Below are 27,204 nucleotides of genomic sequence, written 5' to 3'. Positions count from 1 at the left end.
TATTCATATTTGACCTGATTGTTTATAGGTCATATTGCATGATCAAAACCGAAAGTTTCTGTGATGACTGCTCTTGTACTGTTCACCATGTAAGAATTTATTCACTATGTAAGAATTCGTTCACCATGTAAGAACTTGTTCGTTATGCTTCAGAAGATTGGAGACTGACGAGAATTAGGCTTGAGATGGATTAATGATTGTGCATTTAGCATTGACTCCCCTATACTGAATTTTATTGTTGTTAACAACCATTTGATCAATAAATATGAGAGATGCCCTCTCAAAAAAAAAAAAAAAAAGGAAAAAAAAAAATTTGCATTCAGGTGTTTGAGGCTCAGATGGGGTTTCTAAGCAGACTTGGTAAGCCTTGGCAAATTTGTCCTGAGTACTCATTTCCAGACAAAGATCTATTTCTGGTTTCATAAGATGGGCAGTGAATTCCAATCTTTTAGTCTTCCACGTTGCTACTGTCTAGAGACAGTGCATGAAATGTCACCTATGATTTTTTTTAATCTCTACCTTGATTATGAGCATTTTAAGCTAACTAAGGGACACCCGTAAGTTAACAAATCATTTTTCTTTGTACCTGTACCCAAATTTTCACATAGCCAAAGTAACTACAGAGGACATGGGTAAGGGTGGTAAACAGTCCTTGCAACTCTTCCTTGTTTGTTTTAACTAGATAGGTAGAACCCACTGAAAATCTGCCTGCCCCAAACAAATTTTCCTTCTCAAAGCAAAAAGATGGGAATGAAGGCCCCCCTCAACCCGCAAATACCACCAGAGGTGGGATCTGGGAGGAGTGGAATTATGCCTATGATTTGTCTGTTTTCTTTTTCTTACTTTTCTGAATTTGTATACAATGAGTATGTATATCTATATATCTTAAGTTTTAGTTTACCAAACATATATATTGGAGCATATATATTTTTTTAAAGAAATCAAATGATATGGAAGTGTATGAAATGAAATGCCCAAGTTCTTTCCATTTATCCCCTGACCATACTCAGCTCTCTAGAGTTCACAGTTGGTTTTGTGTGTGAACTTGCAGACTTTTTCTGTTACGTATTGTCAACATTATATTGAAAGAGTAGGACTCCATAGGGTAGTTTCCCTTCACTGAGTCTGTAAACATGATATGCAGGTTTTCACTCTGACTATATATATATATAAATTCCTTTTCGGTCCCAAGCATAGTCCCTAGGCTCTCTGGCTCTTGTGCATACAGGGTTGTCTGCCAGCTTGAGGGCCTCCTCTAACAAAAGAGGCATGTGCTGCAGGGGTGAATGAAAGCTCATTTCCATAGCAGGTGTGTGAATATGATCAAGAGATTGGAAGGAGTGGAGAGTGCTGACAGCATCTCCTTAGGTAGGGCCCCTTTTACAATGGTTCTGGTTGGCTCCCTTGCAGGCAGCCCAAAGAGAGCACGGAGGCAGCCCCGCTGCCGCTCTTAGGAGGACTGCCGTCTCCTGCAATGCAGCACCCTCAGGGGCCGCACCTCCCTGTGCCGCTGGATCCAGCCTCTGGCCAGCAGATGGTCTTTGATTATCAGTCTGTATCCCTATAGACTCAAGGGCTCTAAGAAATCTTCTGAAACTCCTCAAATTTAGGTTGAGGTAAAGGTGGAAACACCACCACACCCCAACACATGATTCTAAACAAATTCTCTCACCCATGTCAGTTTCAGTCCCTTTACACCCTGGAGGTGGGTGGCCGGCCAACAGTTCTGGAGAATCGCGCCCGCCTTAGTCACGGCGGGGCCGTCTAGCAGCCCCTTGAGAATGTGAGAGGGCTAGTCTCCCCCTGCTGTGTTCTGACTCTCTTGAGGCTTTCGACAAAGTATTTTCAGAGTCTTGTTTTATGTCTTCTTACAGACCTAGAAATTTCATTATTTTCCATAAAGTGGAGCATATTAAATCTGTGGATTGCTGTTTTAGTTGTCACTATACCAAGCAATCTTTTCATGGAATGATGTTGCGCTACCTCATTTTAATAAAATATTTCATCAGGTGATAAGCTACATTTGAACCATTTCCCTATTGAGAGGCTGTTCCCAATTTTTAGATCTTATAAATATTTTTTATATTCCTGTATTTGTTTTGCATGTATAAACACACATCACTATTTCGCTAGAATAGAGGCCCAGAAGTGAAGCAAAATGTATGAAAAGCTTACATACCAGAAAAATCTTGCTAGTGCCGGCAGGAGGAGAGCTCTATGCACTCCTTTCTCCAGCAGTGCCTAAGAGTATACCCATTTCCCGACAGCCACTAAATATTTTCATTGTTTTTAATCTTGGCACTTTGGGGGCCAACAGCGATGTCATTATTATTTTATTCTGTATTTCCTTGACTACTAGTGGAGTGAGCTTGCTTTCTCATGTTTGTCCATTTGTGTCTGGCTCTTTGTATTGCCTGACCACATATCCTTCTCCACTTTGAGGTTCTAAGGTCTTTCCCAAATGCTTGTAGTTCTAAATAAGTGGGGAAATGGCAAAATGAGAAAGGAGAGGTAGATTGTAGAGACATGGTGAGAATCCTGGCCAAGCTCCACAAGGACAAGAAGTAGGGGAAATTCTACCACACAGATTTTATCATTTTTTTTCCCACAAAACTCTTTGCAAGCCTGAATCTGAATCATAGGCTACCTTTTTCCTCAAACTGACACATATAATTTTATTAGTAGAATTTCAACTGATTCCCTATGTTTGAGAGCATATGCAAACTTACTTTGAATCTGAGCCCAAGTAGTTGCATGTATGACTTCTTGTCTCTTGGCCTTTATTTTACACATATTAAAAATTACTAAAGGCGTATTGGGTTTAGAGGAAGAACCAAAGGAGATTATTTAGGAACACCTAGCAACCATGGCAACATGCCTTCAGAAGGGGCATGTACTCTGCTAGAAAATATTTCACTTACAGGTAATGACATATGTTTGCCAAACAGCCCCAAGCTAACCCAAGAAAGAATAGACAGATGGTTTGAGGCGTGTCATGAATAGGATTTACAAAATAAGATTATGGTTATGCTGGAAAGTCACAGCAATCATTGTAAACAGATGGAACAGATTCACTTTTTGCCGTGGGGCAGAGGAAGAAAGGGGTTGTGCCTTGCTGCATGTGAATTAGAGTTGGCTCACCTAGGTACATACACAGCTCTCTGGGGCTTTATAGGTTTTGTAGGCACTTTTATAGGCTACAATGACTGGGCCTCCGGTTGGGTTTCTTCACATCTGAAAATGGGAAATGCATTCTAGTTCAAGACATCGCTGATGGTGTTGGCCCTGTTTTGGTTGTGCTTGGCATACTAATCTACATCCTTTTTTATATGAATACCACTTGAACGGTCAGTTGAGAAAACATTGGAGAGAGCCAGCCTGCTTATTCCTGAATATGTATTTCTGGCTGCATTAATTAGATTTACAGCAGAAGAGGATACAGAACTCTTCCCACATATGACTGGCCTATTTGTTCATTGACCCAAGTAGTAGCCCTTGAAGATGTAATGAATGAGTCTGCCTCGGCCATGGATTTAAATATCTCAAATATCTCCTTTCCAAATCAACTAAGAATTTGGAAAGATAATGCTTCCTCCTGGGAGTATTTTGGCATTTTCCAAGGGAAAAGAGAGAGGGATTGTCAATGGAGATTCGCTGACGATGACATGAGAAGAAGGTGGTCACAAAGAAAGAGATCTCAGACCTTGGGTTGCAGTTGAAGCTTCTTGCCTGCTTAAAAACTGTCCCCATGCAGGCCAAGGTGGTTTGGCCTCTGGAATACATTTCCATTAGTCTTAGAGTTTGACAGCGAGTTCCCAATGGCAGCCCACTGCAATGCATGTGAGGCCTCCGAGTTGGCAAGGCTGATCTCTGACTAATGGGGAAAATTACCCAATGAGAATTAGCAATCTTGCATCACTGATCAAAATTCCTACATTAATTTTCATGTGACTAGAAAACAATATTTCCAAAAGGAGTTGGGACTGGTTTTAACACAGCGTGTTGGTCACTGAGACAGGAAATATTTCACATGAACCAGACTCATTTGGAATATTTTTGATTTGTCTTGTTCCTAAGGTTTCCAGGTGTTAGTATTATTGAGCACATTTATCCCTTTTATATATTGAAAAAATGTGCTTTCTCATCATTCCTGGATAGATAGAATTGGCCTGATTTGACTCTATCATGCTCTTTATTTGTACCAGATTTGACAATGAACACTTTTGGAGAAGTGGAGTCTCTTAAAAGTTAAACTAAGAAAACCAATCATGGCCATCTATCCCAAAGAACTGTGTTGTTGTCATAGGCTGAATTGATCCCAGATGAATTCTGGAATGGGAGGATTAACAATTACATAAAGTGGCTTAAATACAAGTTACACAATAGTGACCCTCTGGAAGATGGCTTGACCCACAGCCACATGTTTCCTCAGAGTCAGGGCTTAGATACCATTTCCTTTGGACTTTGGAAAGCTTGGATGGTTAAAATGATTAAGAACTGTTATTAAGTTGGTGTTGGAAGGTGGCATAGTTTGAGAACAGAGGCAGTAACTGAGTCAGGACGCTGGCATTCCTTATCATTGACGTCAGGAATGAGAAGCTGAGGTCCAGGGTGGAGGAGAAGTAGAATCTTTACCTTGTCTTTTTAGACTGTATTGACAAACCCTGGTTTTATGTATTTGCTGCCGTGTCTTTTGGTAATAATAATAACAGCTGAGCAGAGGAAGATGTAGTTTGGCTTTCCGACTGCCTCTCTAACTAGGACAATAAATATAATGACAATAGTGGAAACACCCAGAGTATTTATTTATCTCTCCATGAGAAGTCATAAGATTGAGTGGGGCTATCACCCAGTAAATTCCAGATGGGAAAATACACAAACAACACCAAATCTGCAGGATCTCTCCTGGGCCAGAGGCTCTGTCTGACCTCAGGTAAGCAGGGTAGGATTAGATGGGACTGTCTCTTAATTATTCTCTTTTTTAAGGTATATATGAACTATATACTTAGGTTTTTTTCAGGACACAGACTACAAAATGTATAGGCTTAGAAATGACCAAGAACCAAGGTCAGAATGTTCAGCAAAATGTTCTCCTTTCAACAAATCCTGTTGCAAAGTATCCAAATGGCCACTTTGAACCCCTACATGATATACAAGAAACAGGGGGATTTGGGACCCCCCTCCCCCAACAACCACCCACAACCATCACTACACACACTTTAGCATAGACCTCTTTGTACTGTGAATCAAGATTTCATGGTAGAAGATTTCTATGTCTTAGGTCAGTTGTTTATCATGCAAACCAGGGCACACTAGAATTATCTGGGAATATTTCTTGGTGGGGGCTGGGGAATACCAATTTCCTTGACCCCACATCCCAGACTAATTAATTCAGAATTTCAGGGTATAATTTTTTTAAAGCTCCCCAAGTGATTTTTAATGTGTGTCCACAGTTGAGAATCATTTTATTGGGTCATAATTTGCTATGATAGTTACAGTGACACTCCTGCCTCTCTTCAGGTTTATTAGAATTTTCCACGAGGTTCTAGGTTCCTTGAGGGCAGGGGCCTCCTTATATAACTTTTGGTTTTCCGGAGCATCTAACTTTCAAGGAATAATTGTTTTGTAAGTGGCTTAGTACCAGAAAGAGCACCCAGTTCTCATGCTGGCTCTGCCATTCATTAGCTGGGTGACCCAGGGGAAGGGTAGCCAGATAAAATACAGGATACCCAGTTAGGAAATTTTAGATGAACATTGAATAGTTTTTTAGTATGCACATTTCCCATGCATTGTTTGTAATGTATTTTTATTTGCTAAATCTGGGAACCCAACCCAGAGCTATCTTCTTGGTCTCAGATTACTCACTTGTAAAATGAATTAAAGGACTAAATGAAAGATAAAAAAAGAATTGTAAGAAATCAGAACTACTTTTAAAAATGGGAAATTTAAATTGAAGTGTGGCAAATTCTTTCTTCCCATTTAGGATTTTCAAAACAGATCCTTGAATGGTGTGCTGGGTACATGTAATGGTGACCAGACCAGCAGACACAATGGTTATTATAAAGTGCTTCTTTTTCTCCATTTAATGATGTTTGGATTTCATGGGACTCCTTCAGGTTGTTTAACACCAAGATGTGGTCTTTTTAGTTTCCATAAAGATTGTAGATATTGATTTTGAAAAGGCCTTCTCTCATCAGCTTCATAATTTCAAAGCACATAGAGGATCTCTAGTACACTTAGTTGAGAGCATTTTTTTCACAAGAAAATGGAAATTTTTGTGTCTTTCAGACCTAAACTTCAATATCATTGTGTATGTGCATGTATGTGTGTCTGCATTTGTGTGTATGAAAGTTTGTCCCATCTCATCAAAAGCCATAACATATTGCTATGTTTGGAGTCCTAATACTATATTATATAATATTTATTATATAGTATTTGCACATATACATTTGTCCAATGCTAAGATGAAGGGAATGGAGTTTGCATCCTAAGGCAATTTCTGTAAACTGAGGAATCATTAAAATTGGAATTTCCAAATGAATTTTTCCAATGTCTTAAACTTCATGGAATGAAATAATGAGTCAGTGTTCAGGAAGGTAATTAGCAGAGTTCTTTGAAAAACAATCACAACTTTTGTGGGTCAAAGACATTCATAGTTTCACCCACCACTAATTTAATCATGTGAGGTCAGGAAAGCATCAAAGGCTGGTGATGGGCTTTTTAAGGTCACCAGAGGGAAATTTGAGGAGTTTTTGGATCAAAACAGAAATTGTGTGAATTTTACAATATAGTCAACTTTAAAAGCAGGAGAAATATTAAAATGTGAATGTTTAAAAAGTGGGTGTTGTAATATCTAAAAGAATCTTCCATTTTCTGTGATTTTAGTGGCAAGGTTAAATGGAAAATAAGGTGATTGAATCTATCAGATTGGAATTCCTGTTCTCCTGTCTGTCTTCCCTCCATCACCTAGAAGCATTTAGGGAGTATGCACTTTCTGATTACTCTCCTTATTCGAATTGGGATTCTCCATGGACAATTATATTCCAGATTCCTCCTTTTCATTTTTCCCTCCGTGGTGTTCCCCGGGACTAGATGGTACAGTAAACTGTAACAAATCCTGCACCTCTTGTGGCCTGTCATCAAGTCTCAAAAATATTCAAATCTTTGCTGTTTGTCTCTCTTTTAGTACCTGTTCTTCTAGCAAATTCTACTCCAAAAAAATATTATTATGCAACACTAGATACTAAGCCTAACATTTTATAGTCATGATTTCATTTGATCTTCAGAAAAATCTTGTGAAGTAGGTATAATTATCTTTAATTAACAGATGAGAATTCCGAGGTCTATAAAAATTAACCCCCCTCCCTAAGGTCACATGGGTAGTTGAGTGGCACTGGTAGAATTTTAACTCAGGGCTCTGGATTTACTGACCACTCTCACTCTGTTTAATGAGATTCTAGTCTTGTAATAAATGTGACCTTATTTATTAAATAATAATAATTATTTTTGTAGCATCATTTACTGAGCACTTACTATGTACCGGATATCACGTGACTTGGTCATCTCAACTGTACCAGGGTTGATTATATATCTATTCTACAGGGAAGTGAAACTCAAAGTGTAACCTTTTCCAAGTCACACAGCTGAAAAGAAGCCCCAGGAACCCAAACCAGTACTCACGCTCTTCTTTCTTCATTCCTCTCTGGATCCCAGAGGCTCTTCCTCCACTCCTAGCCTTCGGTCTCCTCTTCTCCTTCCCTCCCCACTCCAGCCGTGGAGTGGAGCCCCACTGTATCTGTTTTCCCTGTTGAGTGTGGCACTAATGCTGCCTGTCCTGAAACAAACTTGGATCGGCTATACAAGCATTAGCTGCTCTTGAAATGAAGCAGCCTTTCCCTTGGGCTCCTTGAGTGAGGCCATTCTTATCAATGAAGACTTACTGAAAGGCCATGCTAAAGGAAAAATGCTCAGTCTTCTTGGAGCTCATGTTAATGCCACAGATGAAATGCTTCTGGAAATACAACCTCAAAGATTTGATCTTAAAGAGAAGGAATCTTGTCTTCACAAAGGAAAATAGTTTAGTAAGTGGCGTCTAAAGATACTGTGAGTCTTGTGAGCTTGGTTAGTAAAGATGGGACATTTAGGAGGAGATGGCGGTATGGTGACTGTATGTCTGGGTTGTCTCCACATAATTAATAATTAGCATCCCTTTCACCCTCAAAAGTGTCATGGTTTGGATGATAAATTATATGATTGCCTTACACAAGAGAGGTAAAACCTAAGTGCTGTGGCGTTTGTTCATCCATTCATTTATTCATTCAACAAATATTCATTGAGTGTCTACCTACTCTGTACCAGGCAGTGTGCTAGGGAAGAAAAGTGGGTAAGGTGCCCATCCTCACCAGAGACTAAAATCTAGTAAAGGTGACCAACTAGTAACAAGTAAACAAAAAATAAAAATATCTTTACAAGTTGTGATAGGAGTTAGGAAGGACATGGCTTTGAAAAAGTAAAGTGGCAGGAGTGGCCTCTCTGGGGAGGTCTAAATGTGAGGGACTTGGGGGGTGACGAGGACCCAGCCGTGGTCGTGTAGCTTGGGGTCAGACTGAAGGACCTGAAGGATGGCCTCAAGGTGGGGCAGAGCTGTGTGTGTTCCAGGACTTGGAAGTGTCGAGAGTTAGAGTCGAGCTGTGGGAATGGGAGGCAGCTTCAGGGCGAGGGAAGAAGGAGGCTGAGGCCGAGGCTGGTTTTGTTGAGCCGCAGATGTTTTGGTTGGTCTGGTCTGTGAAGTCCTGCAGAAAAGCAACGGGAGAACCCACTGGAAGCTGAGCCGGTAATGGAACAAGAAGTTGCAGCATGTAGTTTCCAGTTTGATGCTTCTTAGTAGAGGGCCAGGATTTGAAGTTATGCCTAAATTAGGACTAAGTCCTAAATTCTGCTACCTGTTTTTTGTTCATGCTCTGATTGGTTAAGTAATTAAAATAATTAATCTGATGGTTTTATGATGGAAGCCAGTAGGTTTCCAGAAGGAAGAATGTCTTTTTCATCTAAGATTTGAGGTCAGAATAGGGAACTATGGGGGACATGGCCAAAGTATAGTCTATTTTAATGACCATAATTCTAGTTAGAACATACTTTAAAATGTGAGAAAAATACTGTGCCCCAGGTGCTGCCCTCTGATGCTGCCACTACCTCTATCTATTCTCTTCTCCCCAGCAACCATCCTCAGAGTCCCTGGGGACTTTTGGACCAAATTTCTAATAAATAGGTTCTAAGAAAGCTGTATAACTGCATTTCAGGTATAGCATAAGCATATACAGAGTTGGACTAAGGCTCAGATCTCTGGATTAAAATACCAATTTAATCTATAAAGTTGGCAGATAATTAGAAAGAATTGTGAGTGAGTTGTAATTTCCCAGATATGTGACAGAGCTAAAGACTATTTCACCCCTTCCCTCCCCATTTACAGGGCCCTCCACCACCCTGTGTGGTGCCTTCTTGCACCACACAAAAAGGGGGACATCTCCCTCTAGGCAGAAGCAGCCCTGTGCCAGGATGCACTTTGGACAAAAGGAGAGTGAATTGGATCTCAGCCTCCAGCCATCTTCTTGGCTGGGTGCCATTGTGCAGTGAACAACCTGTGCAGTGATATACAGCCTCCCTGACCATCCATTGCTGTGGTTCCAAACATTCAGAAGATCTTAGCTTCTAGCAGAGAGTGGCAGTGGGGTTGATCTGCCAGGGAAAGGAAAGAAATTCTTTGAGATCAGTGCAAGCTCTGCTCATGAAGCCCCAAGTTTTAACGTTTTGGTTTCTTGGATCACGCTTTTCTTGGCTTGTTCTTTGACCTCATTGATACTTTTGTCCTGGGCAAACATGCTCAGATATTCTTCCCTGAGGCAAGACTTAAAAATTATTTTCTACTAAATTGGTAAGATAAGTACATTTTGTTCAGGTCACAATAATTCTATTTACATTTTATATGTGTGTGTAGAGCTATTAGGGAGAATTCACTCCTGGAAACCCTTTAGAAAAGCAAGTTTTCCATTACTGTGTTTTGGTGGATAATTCTTGACTAGTCCTCATTTCACATGAAGAACAAAATAGGTCTCCTCAGTCTGTTCCATGCTATCAGTCTCTTGACAAGATGTTCAACCTGTCTTAGTTCCTAAAGAAGGTCATCCCGTAATTTGTGTGGCTCAATGCACGTCTCCCTCAAAGGGCGCTCAGTGCATGGCAAAGCGCCCAAGCAATGTACAGCTAAAGAATCCCTCACCTGATTTCTTCCTGAGTGCAAGTAAATGGAGTAGATTAGACTTCCAAAATATGAGGAAAACTCGGGCACCAAAGTGGCATTGTGATTGGCAAATTTGCTTGAATCTGTAGAGATTTGTAAAATAGAAGTCAGAGTATTTTCCCTTTAACCCAGGTTTATAAATAATAGCTTAACCCCCAAGCTGGGCCATTACAGAGGAGGATTACTGCACTTTTTAAGGGGCTTCACAGTCACTCTAATTCTGGGCACATACCTTACAACACACAGGAGGCATGCAGGAATCAGCATTTAGAAATGCCCTGGCTGACATGTCTTATGGCTTGATTATAGTAATGCACATCTATAGCACCAGTAAATTGTTCCCATAACAACATCTGTACGCTGGTCTGCTTCAGGTTCCCAGATGTTACAACCTATAGATACACTGATACAGTGCACAGTAATTACTTCTTAGATTCAGTTGGCCTACTAGTAGATTCATTGAAACTCTCAGAGTTCTCAATAAAATCGTCTAGTAGAAGTCCAATACCTTAATTCTAACTCAGTTTTTGTCAAATTGTAGGTTGCAATCCATTAATGGATTTGCAATCAACTTAATGGGTCATTACCATTGTTTTGGGGGAGAAATGATAGTAAATAGAATAGAGTAGTGAATACACTGTGGATTACACATAAGAAAGGTTAGTATTATTGCTTGACATTTTCTCTATATTCCATTCAAGACATACAGTTTATCTAAGACATACATTTCTTTTGTTACAAATCTCTGAAATTAGGGTTTGATTATAGTCAACATTGTTTTGTTTTTTTCTCAGTGGTAAAATTATGGTGTACTGTGCAATTGATGACAACTTAAGATGTGGTGTATGTATGTGCTGGGTTTCAGTGTAAAATACATTTCTCTTTGTGGGTCATGGCTGAAAGAATTTGAAGCAGACTGATTTAACACAGCCTTTCCAGGTTGCCTTCTCCTTCAGAAGTTGGGTGGTTGGTTTTTTGCTGCCTGGAGACTTTATGCAGTATTTCCGCCCCATTTCCTGAGGAGGAATAGCTGTCCCCCCACAGGGAAGCATGTGTTTAAAAACTGGTCATCGCTTCACAGTCTCTTTGTATGTTGACAACGATTCAGCCAGGATGGTAATAGCATCAAAGATTTTGGGTAATGGGGCTTCTCTGGTCTGACCCTCCAGTTGACTGCTCATATCAGTGTCTCCTGGAAGAGACTTCTTGATGACATAGCAGCCTTGGAGGTAACAAAGGGCTGCTTCTAGATTTTGCTCTCATGAACACTACCTCCAGTGCCTTCCTGCGGTTTCTCTTATTAGCCAGGGCTTTCGGTGGCCACTTTCAACAGTGAGAGTTCATCAGAACAGTGGCCTCTGAAGGTCTTTGGCATTTCTCATGTCTCACTTGGTGTCTTCCTCTTTCTGAAGCTGACAACTCAGTATTCCCAGCACCACTTGCAGATGGCAAGTCCCAGGGCCCTGCTGAACCCTCTTGCTCATATACTGTTCTTGATTGATATGTAAGGGAACCAGGTCTGTATCGCACTGGGGGTGTCCTACTCCTACCTCTTCTCCTCTCTGTCCAGAGAGGGAAGTTAACTTTATCACGGAAGTCACTTACTGGAAATTTTTAGATTCAGTGGCTGTTGAGAGGAGAGGTATATTTCCCTGTCACATCTTGGGCCCTATCCCTACTCCAAATCCTCCTATTTAGATAGTCATCTTGTTAATGTCCCCAAATATGATAAGCTAGAAACTTAAATGCTCTATAAACCCCCCCAAAATCTTGTCTCTTAGAATTCTTAATTTATTTTCTGTTCTCATATCCTGCTGACTTCCCTTGAGTTTAGGTGTTACCCTTCCTGACTTCCCTTGAGTTTAGGTGTTTCCCTTCCCCAAAATAACCTCTATCCTGACTCCAACAACATAGTCTCATTTTCCCTGGTTTTGCACTTTGTGTAAATGGAATTGTACAGGATGTACTCTTTTGTGTCTGGCTTCTTTTACACATCATTATGTTTATCAGACTCATCTGTATTTTTGCATGTTCTTGCAGATCGTTTAGTCTCCCTGCTGTAGAGTATCAGTTTTGTGAATATATCACAAATTATTCTTCCATTCAACATTGATGGTTTGAGGGTAGTTTTTAGTGTTTGGCTATTACAAATATTGCTCCTGTGAACACCCTAGTACCTTCCAGGAAATAGACCTAGCAGGAGAATTAATGAGTCACAGGGAATGTTTATTCAGTTTTAGTAGATTCTGAAAATGAACTTTTTCATTTCAGCCATTCTGGTGGATGCATAATTTGCATTTTCCTGATGGCTAATGGAGATGAAAATCTTTGACATGCTTATTGGTTATTTGAATAGCTTATTTTGTGAGTTGTTTATAAATTTTTTATTGGATCGTCTGTCATTTTCTTCCTGATTTATGAGTTATTCTGGGTATGAGGCCTTGTCAGATGTATGTATTGCAAATTTTTGTTCCACTGTGAGATTGCCTTTTAATTCTCTTAATGTCATCTGGTGAACAGGTGCTCTTAATTTAAATAGTCTAATTAATCAATTTTTCTGTTTATTGTGTCCTCATAAAGAGCATTTTGCCTGCTCCAAAGTCATGAAAATATTCTCCTGCGTTTTAACAATTTTTTTAACAAGTCCAATTTTTCTCTTCTTCCTTCTCTTCCTTTCCTTTCCCTTCTTACTTTTATCAACTCCCCCTTTGCCTGTTTCTTCCTTCCTTCCTTCTTTTCTCCCTCTGGTTCTCTGTCCAAATAATCAGCATAAGAAAATCTCTCATCTTTTCATTATGGAAATTAGATTCCTCCTCTGCTTAAAATATATGGACTACCAAAGCTTTCAGGATAAAGTTAAAATTTCTTAACTTAGAAAGCAATGTCTGTAATGATCTTTCCTGTACCTACCTCTCTAGCCTTTCTTAATTTCAGTTTCCACTCAAAACATACTGTTTATTCCAATCATATAGGAATATTAAAGTTCCTAAAGATTACCTGCTTTTTTTATGCTTCCATGCCTTTGCATATGCTGTTCTGTCTGCCCAGAATACTCTCTTTCCTTTTCCGCTTAACTAAATACCATTCATCCTTCAAAACTGAGCCCAACTAAGTTTTCTCTGATAATCTTTCTGGTCCACACATCTGATTAACTGTTTCCTTTGCTCTCTCGGCACTGTGAACATATCTGGATCATGACATGTATCACAGTCTAATTATTATTTTACCTGTCTTTCTCCCTTACTGGTGCTGCAAAATGCTTGAGAACAAGGGCCGTATCTGCCTTTATGAGTCCAAGGTCAATAAGCCTGACACATAGAAGGTGTGCAACATGGTAATTAAGTACATCTGGAGATAAATGCATCCCCATTGTATGGATAGGAAAACAGAGGATATGAAGACTGAAATGTAGATAAGAGATACAATTTATTGAGGGTACAGTGAACCAGCATTTTATGTTATTAGATAACATCTGTACTCAATATTTGGAGAGCTGCTAGCCATTCATATATATTGTAAGGAAAGATAAATGAAATAACTTTTTCTAGCTTATGTCTTTCATTTTTTGTTAAGTGTTCCTGTTATATTTTTATTTATTTAATTATGAATAGGCAATATGTACATGTGGTTTAAAATCAAAGGTGCCGGAGGATGTATAGTGAAAAGAGTCTTGTTTAAAATCCCCCTTTGATAGCACCAGCGGTCAGCGATGACATGAAACAACTAGCTGGAACACTCATACGCACTTAACGGGGACGTGAATTGATACAAACAGTTGGAAAAGGTGCTTGGGAATACCTACTAAAGCCAGAATTCTTTTACCTTGTGATCTAGCAATTCCTCAGAATGAGTACTTGTAAATTCACCAAAAGACTCCTACAATACTACCAGATTCCTCCTAGCAGCTTTAATTTGTAATATCCCCAAGCTGAAAATGACTCAATGTAATTAATAGTAGTAGATACACAAATTGTGGTATATTCATACAGTGGAGTACTACATGGTAATGAAAAAGTACTGCCCCAGGCAATAACATGGATGAATCTCATAGACATGTTGTCCAATAAAAGAAGTCAGGCATGATGGATTACACACTGTATGAATCCATTTATACTGGGATCTAGGTCAGACGGGTAGTTGTCTGTGAGAATTGGGTGTTGATGGGATAGGAGCCAGGGTGTCTCCTGAGATTCTGGAAATGTTTTGTATTTTGATCAGAGTTATGGTTATGTGGATGAATACGCACACAAGAATTCACTGAGCTGCTCTTTTTAGATCTGCACGCTTTACCTCACTATAATAGAAAATAGTAATTTTTAAAAAACCACACATACAAAACATTTAAAAAGTCTCTCTTCTCTCCCTCTTCCCATCTTCCAAGTTCTCCTCCCTAAACATGTTATCAACTTTTTGGTGAATCCTTTCAAGCATATTTTGTGCAGGCACAGATAAATATATATGTATGTATATACATGAATACTTACACATGTGTGTAATTTTTCCCATTTTTTAAATAGGTAGAAGCTTTCAGTGGACAGTGTTTTTTGTACCTTTCACTTTTTCCCCCAACAATTTTGTTTGGGTATATAAATTTTATATAAGATAAATGATAGCCTGAATTATTCTCTACCCTAACCAAAGGAGAATGGGATAAAAATAAACGGAAGGATTGATAGAGGAGCTATAACCAGTGAAGTTGGCTTTCTATTGACTGTCTCAGTGTTAATGACAGTGCCACCCTGGGACTAACATCAGAGAAAGTTTAGCCTTAAAACTGATGGATAATTAAAAAAATAAGCATTCCAGAAATTTTCAGTTTTCCAGTTCTAGTTGAATGGTTCACGTTTGTTATTCTTAAAATTGAAGCATGGAGTGATGTCTTCATTAAGAAAAGGAGGCTCCAAACAATTTTGAACTTCCCAAGCCCAGAGACTGTTTGAGGGCCCACGGTACTCTTCAAGTCCAAATGAATGTCATGAAGTCATCAGTCAAACATTTTTTTGAGCCCATGGTGTGCCCAGCATTTTCTCACTGTGTGTTTACCTGGCCTTTCTTCTATGCACATGGTGGACATGGTGGGCTTTAGACTACCAACCCCATGAGATTAGGGTCCTACCCTCATGACCTCATTTAACTTTAATTACCTTCCTGAACACTCCGTCTCCAAATACAGTCACATTCGGGAGTTAGGGCTTCAACTTATGTGTTATGGAGGGACACAAGTCAGTCCAAAGCAGTTACTAAAACCTCCCTGAAACATGTTTCCTCATTTGTAAAATGTGGATAATAATGCTGGCCTCACTGGGTCAGTGGAAAGATTGAGATTATACTGGCACATCAGAAATATCTGAGGTTTGTTTTCTTTTGTTCTTTAAACTTCTTGTTTTGGAGAAAAAAATAAATGAGTGAGGAACATCATGACTCCATGGTTCTAGGTGGTCCTGTGATGGAATACGAGAACCAGAAGGTCCCACAGAATTTAAATGAGTTGTCCAAGGTCACGTGTTAAGCAAGTCACAGAGACTGGACTGAACTCTAGGTCTCAGGATGGTTAGGCCGACACACTGTATGACTTATTTTGCTCAGGGGTGATGAGAGTGGGTGGACTGCTCAGCAGGCTTAGATTTGTCTTGGGTATTTAACAGCAATGCCGCCCCCAGACACATGCAGGCATTATGGGCTGAATGGAACGCTATGTGCCCTGTGTAAAGCTATCCTTTCATTGGATTAGTGAGCTGGGGCAGCCTTTTTTGCTATGTGCAAGTCTGACCTCACAGTATCTAGTTTCAGAAGCGCATGATTGGCCAGCATGCAGGTCAGGGAGAAAAGGTTTTGTGAGGGTCACCAATGTCCTTGGGGAGAGGGGATCGTGCTTCTCGCTGGCTGGAGGCACTGCACCAACTACACTGTGAAGTGCACAGCTCGGCCAGCTGAGATAACTTGCCCTCTAAGGGATTTAGGTTTTGAGGGGTAATATCTGTGATTGAATGACTCTCCAGCTGAACTCCACATGGCTCCAGTTTTCATTCCAGCTTGTATAAACATTCTGTCTCTAGCCATGGGTGGTTGGGTACATAATCCCAGGCTGGCTGGTGAAAGGGTAGAGAATGTACTGTTTCCCAATTTTAAGGGGCAGTGGCTGGCGCTCATCATTCTCAAAGATTTCTCCAATAGAGTGGTGCTGTGCCCAAGTTCCCACTATTAGCAATGAGTTCCTTTGTGTGTTGAAGCCTTTGGAGTCATTATCATCCATCTTTGAGACTTTGGAACCACTCTGTTGGAGGAGAGGAAGCTGAGCTTTGGGAGTGTCAGCGATCAGGTCGCTGACAGGGAGACCCTGTGGAAGGGTGACACCCTAGCAGACAGTTACAGTGTGGCTGAAAGGCAACCTAGCATGAGTTTATCTAACTCCCTTGATTTATAGTCAAGGACACAGAAGTAAAAAGACTTGTCTGAGGTCACACAACAGGTTAGGGCAGAAGCAAATCAGATACCCAGCCTTTTGGCTTCTGTTTGTGTCCCATTTATTTAGTATAAGCAATGATGAAGAAAACGGAGCCCGGAACACAGGGAACGGGAGGGAGACCAGAGACAAGCTCTAACTGCCCCCCAGCTGCTCCTAAGGCCATCCTGGTGTTCCTACTCATGCAGGAAATCCCCTCTTATAAACAGAGTCACATTCCAAAAGTTCATTAATATGTTTATTGCTTGAATCAGTAGGGCTGTTTTCCCATGGAAATAATCATTTACATATTTTAAATGGTGAATCAAGTTTCCCAAGATTTATCTACAAAAACCTATTATCTTAAAAACCTACTCATGGAGTAACTGAAGAATAGTATTGATAGGAATGTGTGAATTAATCCAATTCAACACTTTTTACATTATTGCTTCTGTGGGAATATAATATGTAATGAACTTTAGATCATGTTGGAAGAAAGGCATCTCTTGCACAGGGCAGGGATGGTTCTCCTAGAACAGAATCTAGAGGACACAACAGAACAGGGATTAGGAAGGGTGGGTGGGAGGGCAGGCACCCTTTCTGAACTTCAGCTAAAAAATAAGAACAGTAGGAATAATTTTGCCATGCCCACTTTGTAGCTTTGAGTGAAGGACTGAGTGAAATAGTAGATGGGAAAGTGCTTTGAAAAAAGTAAAGTATTTGCCTAAGAAGATAAGCCCTTTCCAGGTCGATCTTTCCTTAGACAGTTTGATGGTATAGTTGAGGGGAGATGCTAGGGCCGTGCTGGTGCTTACGATGCTGTGTGCAGGCCTCAGCAGTAGTTGTGATAATGATACTAACAGCGGAGACTGGAAACTAATATTTGCAGAGAGCCTTCTGGGTGCTTTAGGATACTAATATATCATACCCACTGTAATGCTTGATTTTATGTATTAACTGGGCTGGGCCTGGTACCTAATATGTGGTCACACACTAGTGTAGATATTGCCCTGAAGATATTTTTCAGATGAGATTAACATTGAAAACAGTAGACTTTGACTAAAGCAGAGCACTTGAATAATGTAATGGGGCTCATCCATCAAGACCTTAACATTCTGAGATTCTTCAAGGAAGAAGAGATTTTGCCTCTAGACTGCCTTCTGACTCTGATTCTAGCTGTAAAATAAACTCTCTCCTGTCAGTCTGCCCTGCAGATTTCAGATTTGCCAGCATCAACAATCACATGAGCCAGTTCCTTACAAGTTCTCTTTATACATACATATGTACACATATACACATATTCTGTTTCTCAGAAGGACCCTGACTAATATATCCAATTAACAGAGGAAGAAACTAAAACATAAAACACAGGAACTTTCCTAAGTTAAGCATCTATAGCAGAGACTGGGTATCTGTTCACCGAACCATTTTCCTTTCCCCTCTGGACACACAGTCAGACTACACTTCCCAGTCTCCTTTGCAGGTAGGTGAGACCCCAGTGACTGGTGCGGGTCTCCGGCTAGTGGGTAAGAATACACATCTCCAGACCATGGCTACTCTTCCCTGACTGCTGACTCTGAGGCCCTGGGTGATGGCAGGGTCATGGGATGGCGTGCGTGTGAGTCCCAGAACAACGGCCTGGAGCAGAGCCTCCTGGTCATACATATCGTATGGGGACCAGGCAGAATTCTGGAGAGGCCCCAGGATGCCTGTCCCTCGGCTAGTCAGCAGAACACTAATTTAGGTACTGATATGAAAGGATTTGGGGGGTAATACGTCCAGATTCACTAGACCTTGAGATATGGTGATTGTCAGAACGGGTCTGATCTAATCAGATGTCCTTTAAAATAGAAGAGGAGGCAGAAGGGAAGTCAGAGAAATTCAAATGATGACAGAAAAATCAGAGTGGTACTCTGTGCCGTTGCTGGCTTTGAGGATGGAGGGGGTCACACGCCAGGACTACAGATGGCCGCAGGAACTGAGAGTGATGCCCAGCCAACAGCCGTAAATGGGCAAGAAACTCAGTCCTTCAAATGCAAGGAAGTGAATTCTAATCATAACAGGACTAAGCTTGGAAAAGGCACGTCAGATGAGAATCCAGCCAACACCTTGTGAGATCCTGTATTAGGGTTCTCTGGAGAGATGGAATCAATAGGATATATAGGTATATAGGAGACTTGTTACAGAAATTGGCCTCCATGATTGTGTAGGTTGAGAAGTCCATGAGCTGTCATCTGCAAGCTGGAGGACCAAGAAAGAAAGTGGCACAATTCAATCTGTATTTGAAGGCCTGAGAACTGGGAGGCTGATAGTATAAGTCCTAGTCTGAGTCTGAAGGTCTAAGAACCAGAAGCAGCAATGTTCAAGGGCAGTAGAAGATGGATGTCTAGAAGATGGAAGGGCAAATTGGCCCCTCCTCCACCTTTTTGTTCTCTTTGAGCCCTCAGTTGGATGATGCCCTCTGACACTGGTGAATGCCATCTTCTTTACTCTGTCTACTGGAGTTCACTTGCTAATCTCTTCCAGAAACAACCTCACAGACACACCCAGAAATCTTTGCAGTCAAGTTGACCCATAAGACTAACCATCACAGACCCTGAGCAAAGAACCCAGCCATAACATCCCAGAATTCTGACCTATAGAACAATGAGGACATAAAGGCATGTTCAAGACACTAGGTTTGTGGTTATTTGCTACACAGCAATCAGGAATGAATACACTGTGTTCTGTGTCACTTGGGAGTTACAGAGTCTGGGAAACAGTGTCACATGGAGTAAGCTTAGGCCATGTACAGAACACTGCCTGCACCTGTGGGCAGATACTGTAGATTGCTCTTTCTGTTGTGGTTGGAAAGTAGGCTCTAAGAATTACCCCTGCCATGCCTGCTCACTATGGAAAAGAGATTTCTTAGAATGAAATTGGGGTGTGGTTACAAAAAAAATGGGAGCCAGGTAGCCCTGGTAAATGTCACCCACAAAATGTTCCTCAGGAAATGTCCTGGTGTACCTCCTGCTCAACCTACCTGCGGCTGCTTGTGGCCAAGTGCTAACCACACCCGAGTTCCTATCAAATCCCCCTTCTTATTTGTAGACTTACCATGTAGAAATGATGATACCATGTTGTGTTTTAAGTGCCAATGCTTTAGAATAGGCTAAGGGATATTTATGAGGTGGAGTGGTACAATGAAAGCTGTAAGTGTGGGAGTCTGGACACGTGGATTTTAATTCTGGATTTTCTGCTGGGTCACTTTGTCAATCATTGATATCCTGTGGATTTAAGTTGCCTCTTTGAAAACTATAGGACTGTGATTCATGAAATCTACAGACTCTCCCAGATGAAAGAGTTTCTGATGATCTGTCTTAAATTTACTCAATCATTCAATAATTATTGAAAGTTGATTAAGTGTCAGTTCTAAGGCTATAGTAGTGAGCAGGGCTGGCTGGTAAGGTCCCTGAAGTACAGGGTCAACATTACATAGAAGTTAAGGAAACCTCTCTTACTCAGTAATATTTGAGTGGGATTTGGGAATCTAAGATAGGGTCTATTATGAGATAATGAAAGTTGGTTGATTGCCAGGATGTTGAGCCAAGATGGCAGCCTGCTGCCTGCCTGTTTTTGTAAGGCCCTTGAGCTAAGACTTGTTTTTACATTTTAAATGGTGCATTACTTTTTAGGGCTGCCATAATAAAGTATCACAAACTAGTGGCTTAACAACAAGCTTATTGCCTTAGTTATGGAGTCAAAGTCCAAAATCAAGGTGCCAGCAGGGTTGAGGGGTGAGAGGGAGACTCTGTTCCATGCCTTAGCCGACTTCATGTAGCCTCAGGCATTCCTTGACTTGTAGATGGCACTTTCTTGTGTCTCACATCCTCTTCCCTCTAGATGTTTATCTCTGTGCCCAAATTTCCCCTTTCTTATAAGGACGCAGTCACCTTGGATTAGGTCCCACTCTAATGACCTCATCTTAACTTGGACCTGGACCCTGTGTCCAAACCAGGCCACATTCTGAGGGCTTGGAGATTAGGACTTCAACATATCTTCTCTGGGGAGGGTGGAGCATGGGACACAATTTAATTCACAACAAATGGCTGCATTTTAAATACTTGTATGAGTACCAACCTAGTATCCTCAATTTTACCTCTTGCCCCACAAAGCCTAAAATATTTGCTATCTGGCTCTTCTGTAAAAAGTTTGTCAACCCTGATCTAAATCAGTGGCTCTCAAATTTTAGGATGCAGCTGTCACTCAGAGGGCCTCATCTCCAGCACTTCAACAACTTGCAGATGACGTCAATGCTGGAGGTCGAGGTCGTGGCTCCCCAGGGTGGGTCCTTGGATGTGCCGTCTCATCTAGGGACCGTGTTGACTGTACAGATTCTTGGTGCTGCAGCCTCGGTTGGCCAGAGTCTCCAGGGGCAAGGCCAGAGATGATTCTAATATTGCAGCCAGGTGTGGGAACCATTAGTCTAGTTACATCATCTTGGTCAGGAAGAGCAACTGACTGGATTATTCCTTTGTGATTGAATTGGTGGCTTCAGCCTCCTCTGTCTGTGGGAGACTGGAGCAACCAGGGAATCCTGTTCTTTCTGTGAGGGCCTGTGCTGAAGGAAAACATCATCAAGAAATGTATCGTCTGAATTCTTTTAAGGCCAGAGATCTTTGTTTAGGCTGTTTCATAGATATTCTTATCATTAAGTGGCTTGTCAGCAGCTCCTGGGAAAAAAAGATGTACTGACTTCAAACTACTATGGAGCCAACAACAGTGTAGGACATCTGCAGAGAAACCTCAGGCCTCCTGGGCTCCTCGGAAAGCCATTTACTATCCGGACCACAGAAGGTAATAGTCCCATGGACACTGGGCCCTGCATGTTGTGACTCCTGGTCAATTAAGCAAACTTTAAGAGGGACACTGACACAGAAGAGTATGTCCAGGAGAGGGAGATGAGGAATCTGGAAACTATGTTCAAAGAAGGACTGAAGGAGGGCTTATAAAATGTAGCCTACAGGCCAAATCCACACACAGAGTTATGCGCAACAATCCTAGTGGTTAAGAAGATTTTGAATTTGAGTGCCTTTGGGCAAAGCATGTACTCTGGTGAGTTCCATAACCTCTCCACTTCTTATTTCTTTATGCCAGTCCCTTTCACAGAAATTTGTTATCTGCTTGCTCTCTGGGTATTGCAATTTGAAAATTCCCAGAAGGAATAAACATATATGGTCAGGTCCTGGAAGACTAAGGAGAGAATATGAGCTATTTAAAAATATCTAAAGACATAAACTCATGTATCCAGTGTGTACACAGTGCTCACAGTGTGCCTGTTTGGTGCCACGTGCTGGGGGTACAGCCGTAACTAAGACAGCTTTGTGTGGCCCCTCGTAGAGCTAACATAAATGAGATACCTTATAAAAAGGTACAAAAACAATTGCAAATTGTGATAAGCACTTTAAAGGAAAGAGCAAGGGTGTAAGTAGAGAACAATAAGGACCGTGGACTGTGTGTTCAGAGTCTGCTGGCCACTCCAAAAGTGGAGGATGACCTGCCAATGTGAAGGGGAAGTGCCTCCATCCTGGTTTAATTCTGAGGAAGCATAAGGAATCCGAGGGGCTGTTTGAAAGGGAGATATTATTTCATTATAGAAAGAATTTTCCAATTTGAGTTCTCCATGTATGCATTAAGGGGTGTTGTGAGGTACTGAAGCTCAGGATGATGGACACAGTAGAGCTAACCACAGAGTCTCAATAGGTAAGAGTTGTGAAGGCTGTGTCAGAGGGCTTTACCAACTCCAAGAGATCCCTTGCAGTTCTGAGATTCTGAAACGGTATGATGACAACACTGTGAAACCAGAGAAACCCTATTTTGTGCTCAGGTTGCACATAATCTCTAATGGGATTATCTTCAAATTTCACGGGCAAACATAAGGAAGTAGGTATGCCTGGTTCCACAGAGAACAGAGTACATAGATTGTACAAATAGGACCTTGACATGGAAAAGCCTTGCCGTACTAAACTGATGTTGAAAGGCGATCTGAAACAGTCAATCTACTGTTAACTATAACTATGTTCTTCTGAAGGAATGGGATTTAAAGTGATCTGGTGATACAGTCTTATTTATCCTTAAAAACTATACATTGAACTATATCCAGATTGTAGAAAACCCAGGTAGCCATTCTGAGTTACTTTGCTGTTTGTGTGTTTGTTTTATGGGTATTAAGGGGCCAACCTAGAATCAGACTTCAAATGAGGGAGGATATGGTGATTCCATTAGTAGCAAAAATACCCTCTGAGGTTCAAACATTAGCAGTGGTAATGCTGCAGTTGGTTTCTCAGCAAAATGAACACTTGCCTCCTGACAACTTCAGCTCTTGCCTACTTCCACTGCCTTCCCTCAGGCTATCTCCTCCCTATTAGTACTAACTACAGCAACTAATTAGGAGAGTCACTTATGTGCCAGACACCACGAAGTGCTTTCCTGTGTTATCTTCTTTAATGTGTATACCCATACATTCTCCAATATACTGAAGAAGAAAATGAAGTCCAGAGAGGCAGGGATTCCAGCCCAAGTCACAGAGCAACTCAGAGGCACAGACAGGCTTTGAATTTAGGTTTGCCTGGCTCCAGTGTCCCGCTGTTTCCTCTAGGCTCTCATTCATTATCTTTGAGGATGATCACTGAAACTAGAATTCACTATGATAAAAATGTTAAGAAATCCCCCGTGGGCTTGCTCTGATGGTAAACATTGTCAGATGGCTAAGTGGCAACCTCTCAGGTTGTGTAAAAATTTATCTTGAAGAATCCTGTTCTGTATGTGTTTATTTTTAAAATTAAACTTTATTTGCTTTTTTTTATATTACTTTCTTTGTACTTTTCCCTTGCATTGTGAAGTCATGTTTTTATAATAAATTAAATATTTTGGATAGAGAGTGGAGTCCACAGTTTAATGTATCTCTTTGTATCATGTAGTTGTGTTATTTCCTTCAGGGTTGTTTTCTTTTTCCCCCACTCTCTTCTTTATTGAAAAACTAACTTACATACACCAAAAAGCACACAAGCGTACAGTTCAATGGATTTTCATGACAATGTATACTCCTGTGTTACCATTAATTTTCATTTTCCTGAAAGGTCTTTGGTTCCACTTTCTAGTCCATTTCCTCATTCCCCCAGAGGAAACCCCAGTCCATTTCCTCATTCCCCCAGAGGAAACCCCTGTTCTGATTTCTATAAACATATATTAGTTTTGCCCGTCCTTGAACTTAATATAAATGCAATTGGACAGTATGTAGGGTTTTGTGACTGTCTTCCATACTATTGCATGTATCTTTATAGTTCTTTTTTATTGCTAACTAGGCATCCAATGTATTAATATACCACAGTTGACTTATTCATTATTTGATGGGCATCTGGTTTATTGACAGCTTTTGGTGATTATGCATAAAGCTTCTAAGAACATTCTTATGCAAGTCTTTTTGCAGTCGTATGCTTTCATTTCTTTGAAGTATATTCCTAGGAATAGAATTCTTGTGTCACAAGGTAGGGAATGTTAAACTCTATAAAAACCTGCCAAACTGTTTTCCAAAGTGATGGTACCCTTACATTCCCACAAGCAGTGTATGAGGATTCCAGATGTTTCACATCCTCACCAACACTTGATATGGTCATGTTTTAATTTTATCCAGTTAATGGTATCTCATTATGGTTTTGATTTCCATTTCCCTGGTAATCTATGATGTTAAACACTGTTTCATGTGTTTATTGGCTATTCTTGTACCTTTCCTTGGGAAGATTTTTGTTTAAATCTTTTCCCCCTTTTTAATTGGGTTATTCTTAAAGTTATTAATCTATAGAACTTTATATATCCTGGAAATGAATCCCGTTATATATATATATATATATATATATATATATATGTATGTATATGTATAAAGTGAATATTTATACAGTGAATATATATAGTGAATTTATATATAGTGAATATTTTCTCATACTCAGTAGCTCACTTTTTTCGCTCTCTTTATGGCATTTTTTATGGGCAGAAGATTTTAATTTTGATGAAACTAAAGTTTATTTCCTCTTGGTCAATACTTTTGCATCCTGAGTAAAAAGTCTTTGACTACCTTATTCATGAAGATTTTTTTTTCTTAGAAGCTTTAGACTTTTCTATTTTTTGCATTTAGATCCATGATCATCCCCAAATAATTTTTTTGCATGCTATAAAAGGAGTCAACATTAGTTTTTTCCCATATAGGTATCAATTTTTTCTAGCACCATTGCTATTTCTCCATTGAGTTGCATTGAATTTTATTGAAAATCTGTTGATTATATTTATATGGGTCTATTTATAGACCCTATTCTTTTTCATTTCCTAAATAGATTTTCCTCATACCAATAAAATATCTTAATGCAACACTTAAAATCAGTACAAAAAAAATCTGCCATTATTTTGATTGGAATGATTTTAATCTATAGATTAATTTGGGGAGAATAAACTTCTTAACAATAATGACTCCTTCAGTCCTTGGACATGATATATCTTTCCATTTATTTAGAATTTCTGTCCGCAATGTTTTGTAATTTACAAGCATAGTGGAGTTGTCCCTATATTTAAATTTTTATTTTTGGGTATTTGATGTCATTATAAATGGTACTTTAAGAATTTCATTTTCCAAATCTTTTTGTTGCTAGAATCTAGAAATACAATTAATTTCTATATATTGCTATTGTATTCTATGGTCTTGCAAATTCACTCAGTAGTTCTAGTAGTTTGTTGATTCCTTTGGATTTTCTACATATGTAATTACATTGTCTGAAAAACAGATAGTTTATTTCTTCCTTATCAATCTTTATACCTTTTTTCTTTGTTTTAAACCATTCCTTTTTTCCTGATTCATGCATTTAAAGCTATCACTTTGATTCTAATCATGGCTTCAGCTACATCTCTCAAACTTGATATTTACGTTTTCATTATTCAGTGCACAATGCTCAATATTTTATAAATTCTATTTCATTTCTTCTTTGACCCAAGGATTATATAGAAGTATGTGGCTTAATTTCTAAATATTTGAGGGGTTTTCCAGTTATCAGTTATTACTGTTCCATTTTGGTGAGAGAACTCTGAGAGTTCCAATTATCCAATCGTGAGATATTAATTCAGTATTTTAATTCTTTCTTCTTTCTGTACTTCACTTTGGCTATTTTCTATTGACTGTCTTTGAGTTCACTGATCTTTCTTTTGTTCCAGTCTGCTTTCAAGCTTATTCATTACAGTCTTTGTTTCAGGTATTATATTTTTCTTCTCTAGATATAGTATTTTTCTACTCTTCCTTAGAACTTTGTTGCTCTCATGAAGTTCCTCTCTAGTCACTCATCTTGCCAATCTTTCAAATTTTTAACATAATTCTTTGATGTATTTAAAAGTTAATTTTAGAAATCTTACCTAGGAATTGCAATACCTAGTCCTCAATGGGTCTGCCTTTATTGATAGTTTCTTCTTTTGATTCTGAGTTACATTTTCATTCTTCTTTGTATGTCTCACAATTTTTTATTTTATTTCAGACATTTTGCATAAAAGAGCAATGGAAAACCAGATTGTATATTTTTGTTTTCTTTCTCCCAGAAAGAGCCTTCCTTTTCCTCTGTTCAGAAGCTTGGAAAGGGGATTTTTATCCAGATCCTATCATGAGTTTAGCTGTGCGGGGACTGGGATACAACTGTCAGCAGTTTCAGTTTCCCTGTTGCCGATATGGTTAGGAAGATTTCTTTTGGCTTTTCAGCCTAACCCCCAACTTCTTGCTTCACATCTGGGGGCTGATCTCTGGGATTTTCAAGGTTTGAACTGGAAGGGGATTTGGTTACAGTTTTGGTTAGTTTGATGTCTCCTCCAAAGGCAACTCCAGAAGAGCTCTGGAACCTGGGAAGCACAAGGGGCAAGGAGAGCCCTCTCCAGCCTTCCAGCTCTACCCCGACTGCTGCTGGCTCAGCAGAATTCCCCTAGGGGTGAATTGCTGTTCTGAGAGAATATTTTTGTGTTTGGGACTCTCCCAAATTCCAGGATTTCATGGTATCTCACACTGTGGTTAAAAGTTCAGCTGATTTCTCTCCATTCCAGCAACCTCATTCAATGCCAAGCCCACTCTTTCACTTGCCTGTGGAAGGAAAGGCAATGTGCCCCAAATATGAAATTAATTACCACATTTTGCTTCTCTCTGGAGGGCATGTTCTTCACTGGAATGAGTTTTTTTAGACTTCTTCTGTGTGGCTGGTAGGCCTTGATGGCTTTAAATAAAAATTTGATTTTTAGTTTATTATTTTATTTTGGTACGATGAAAGTGATAGCCTTTATGTATTTCTATATCTTATCCAGAAGTAGAACTCCCTTAGTTTCTTAGAATTTTGTCTTCGATTAGCTCTGGGAGGCAAGTGTAAGGCCTCAGAGCAACATAAAGTAGTTACAATTCTAGATTTAGACTTAT

The sequence above is a fragment of the Manis javanica genome, chromosome 1 (assembly GCF_040802235.1).
Source record: "Manis javanica isolate MJ-LG chromosome 1, MJ_LKY, whole genome shotgun sequence".
Classification (NCBI taxonomy): domain Eukaryota; kingdom Metazoa; phylum Chordata; class Mammalia; order Pholidota; family Manidae; genus Manis; species Manis javanica.
This window is presented reverse-complemented; position numbering follows the sequence as displayed.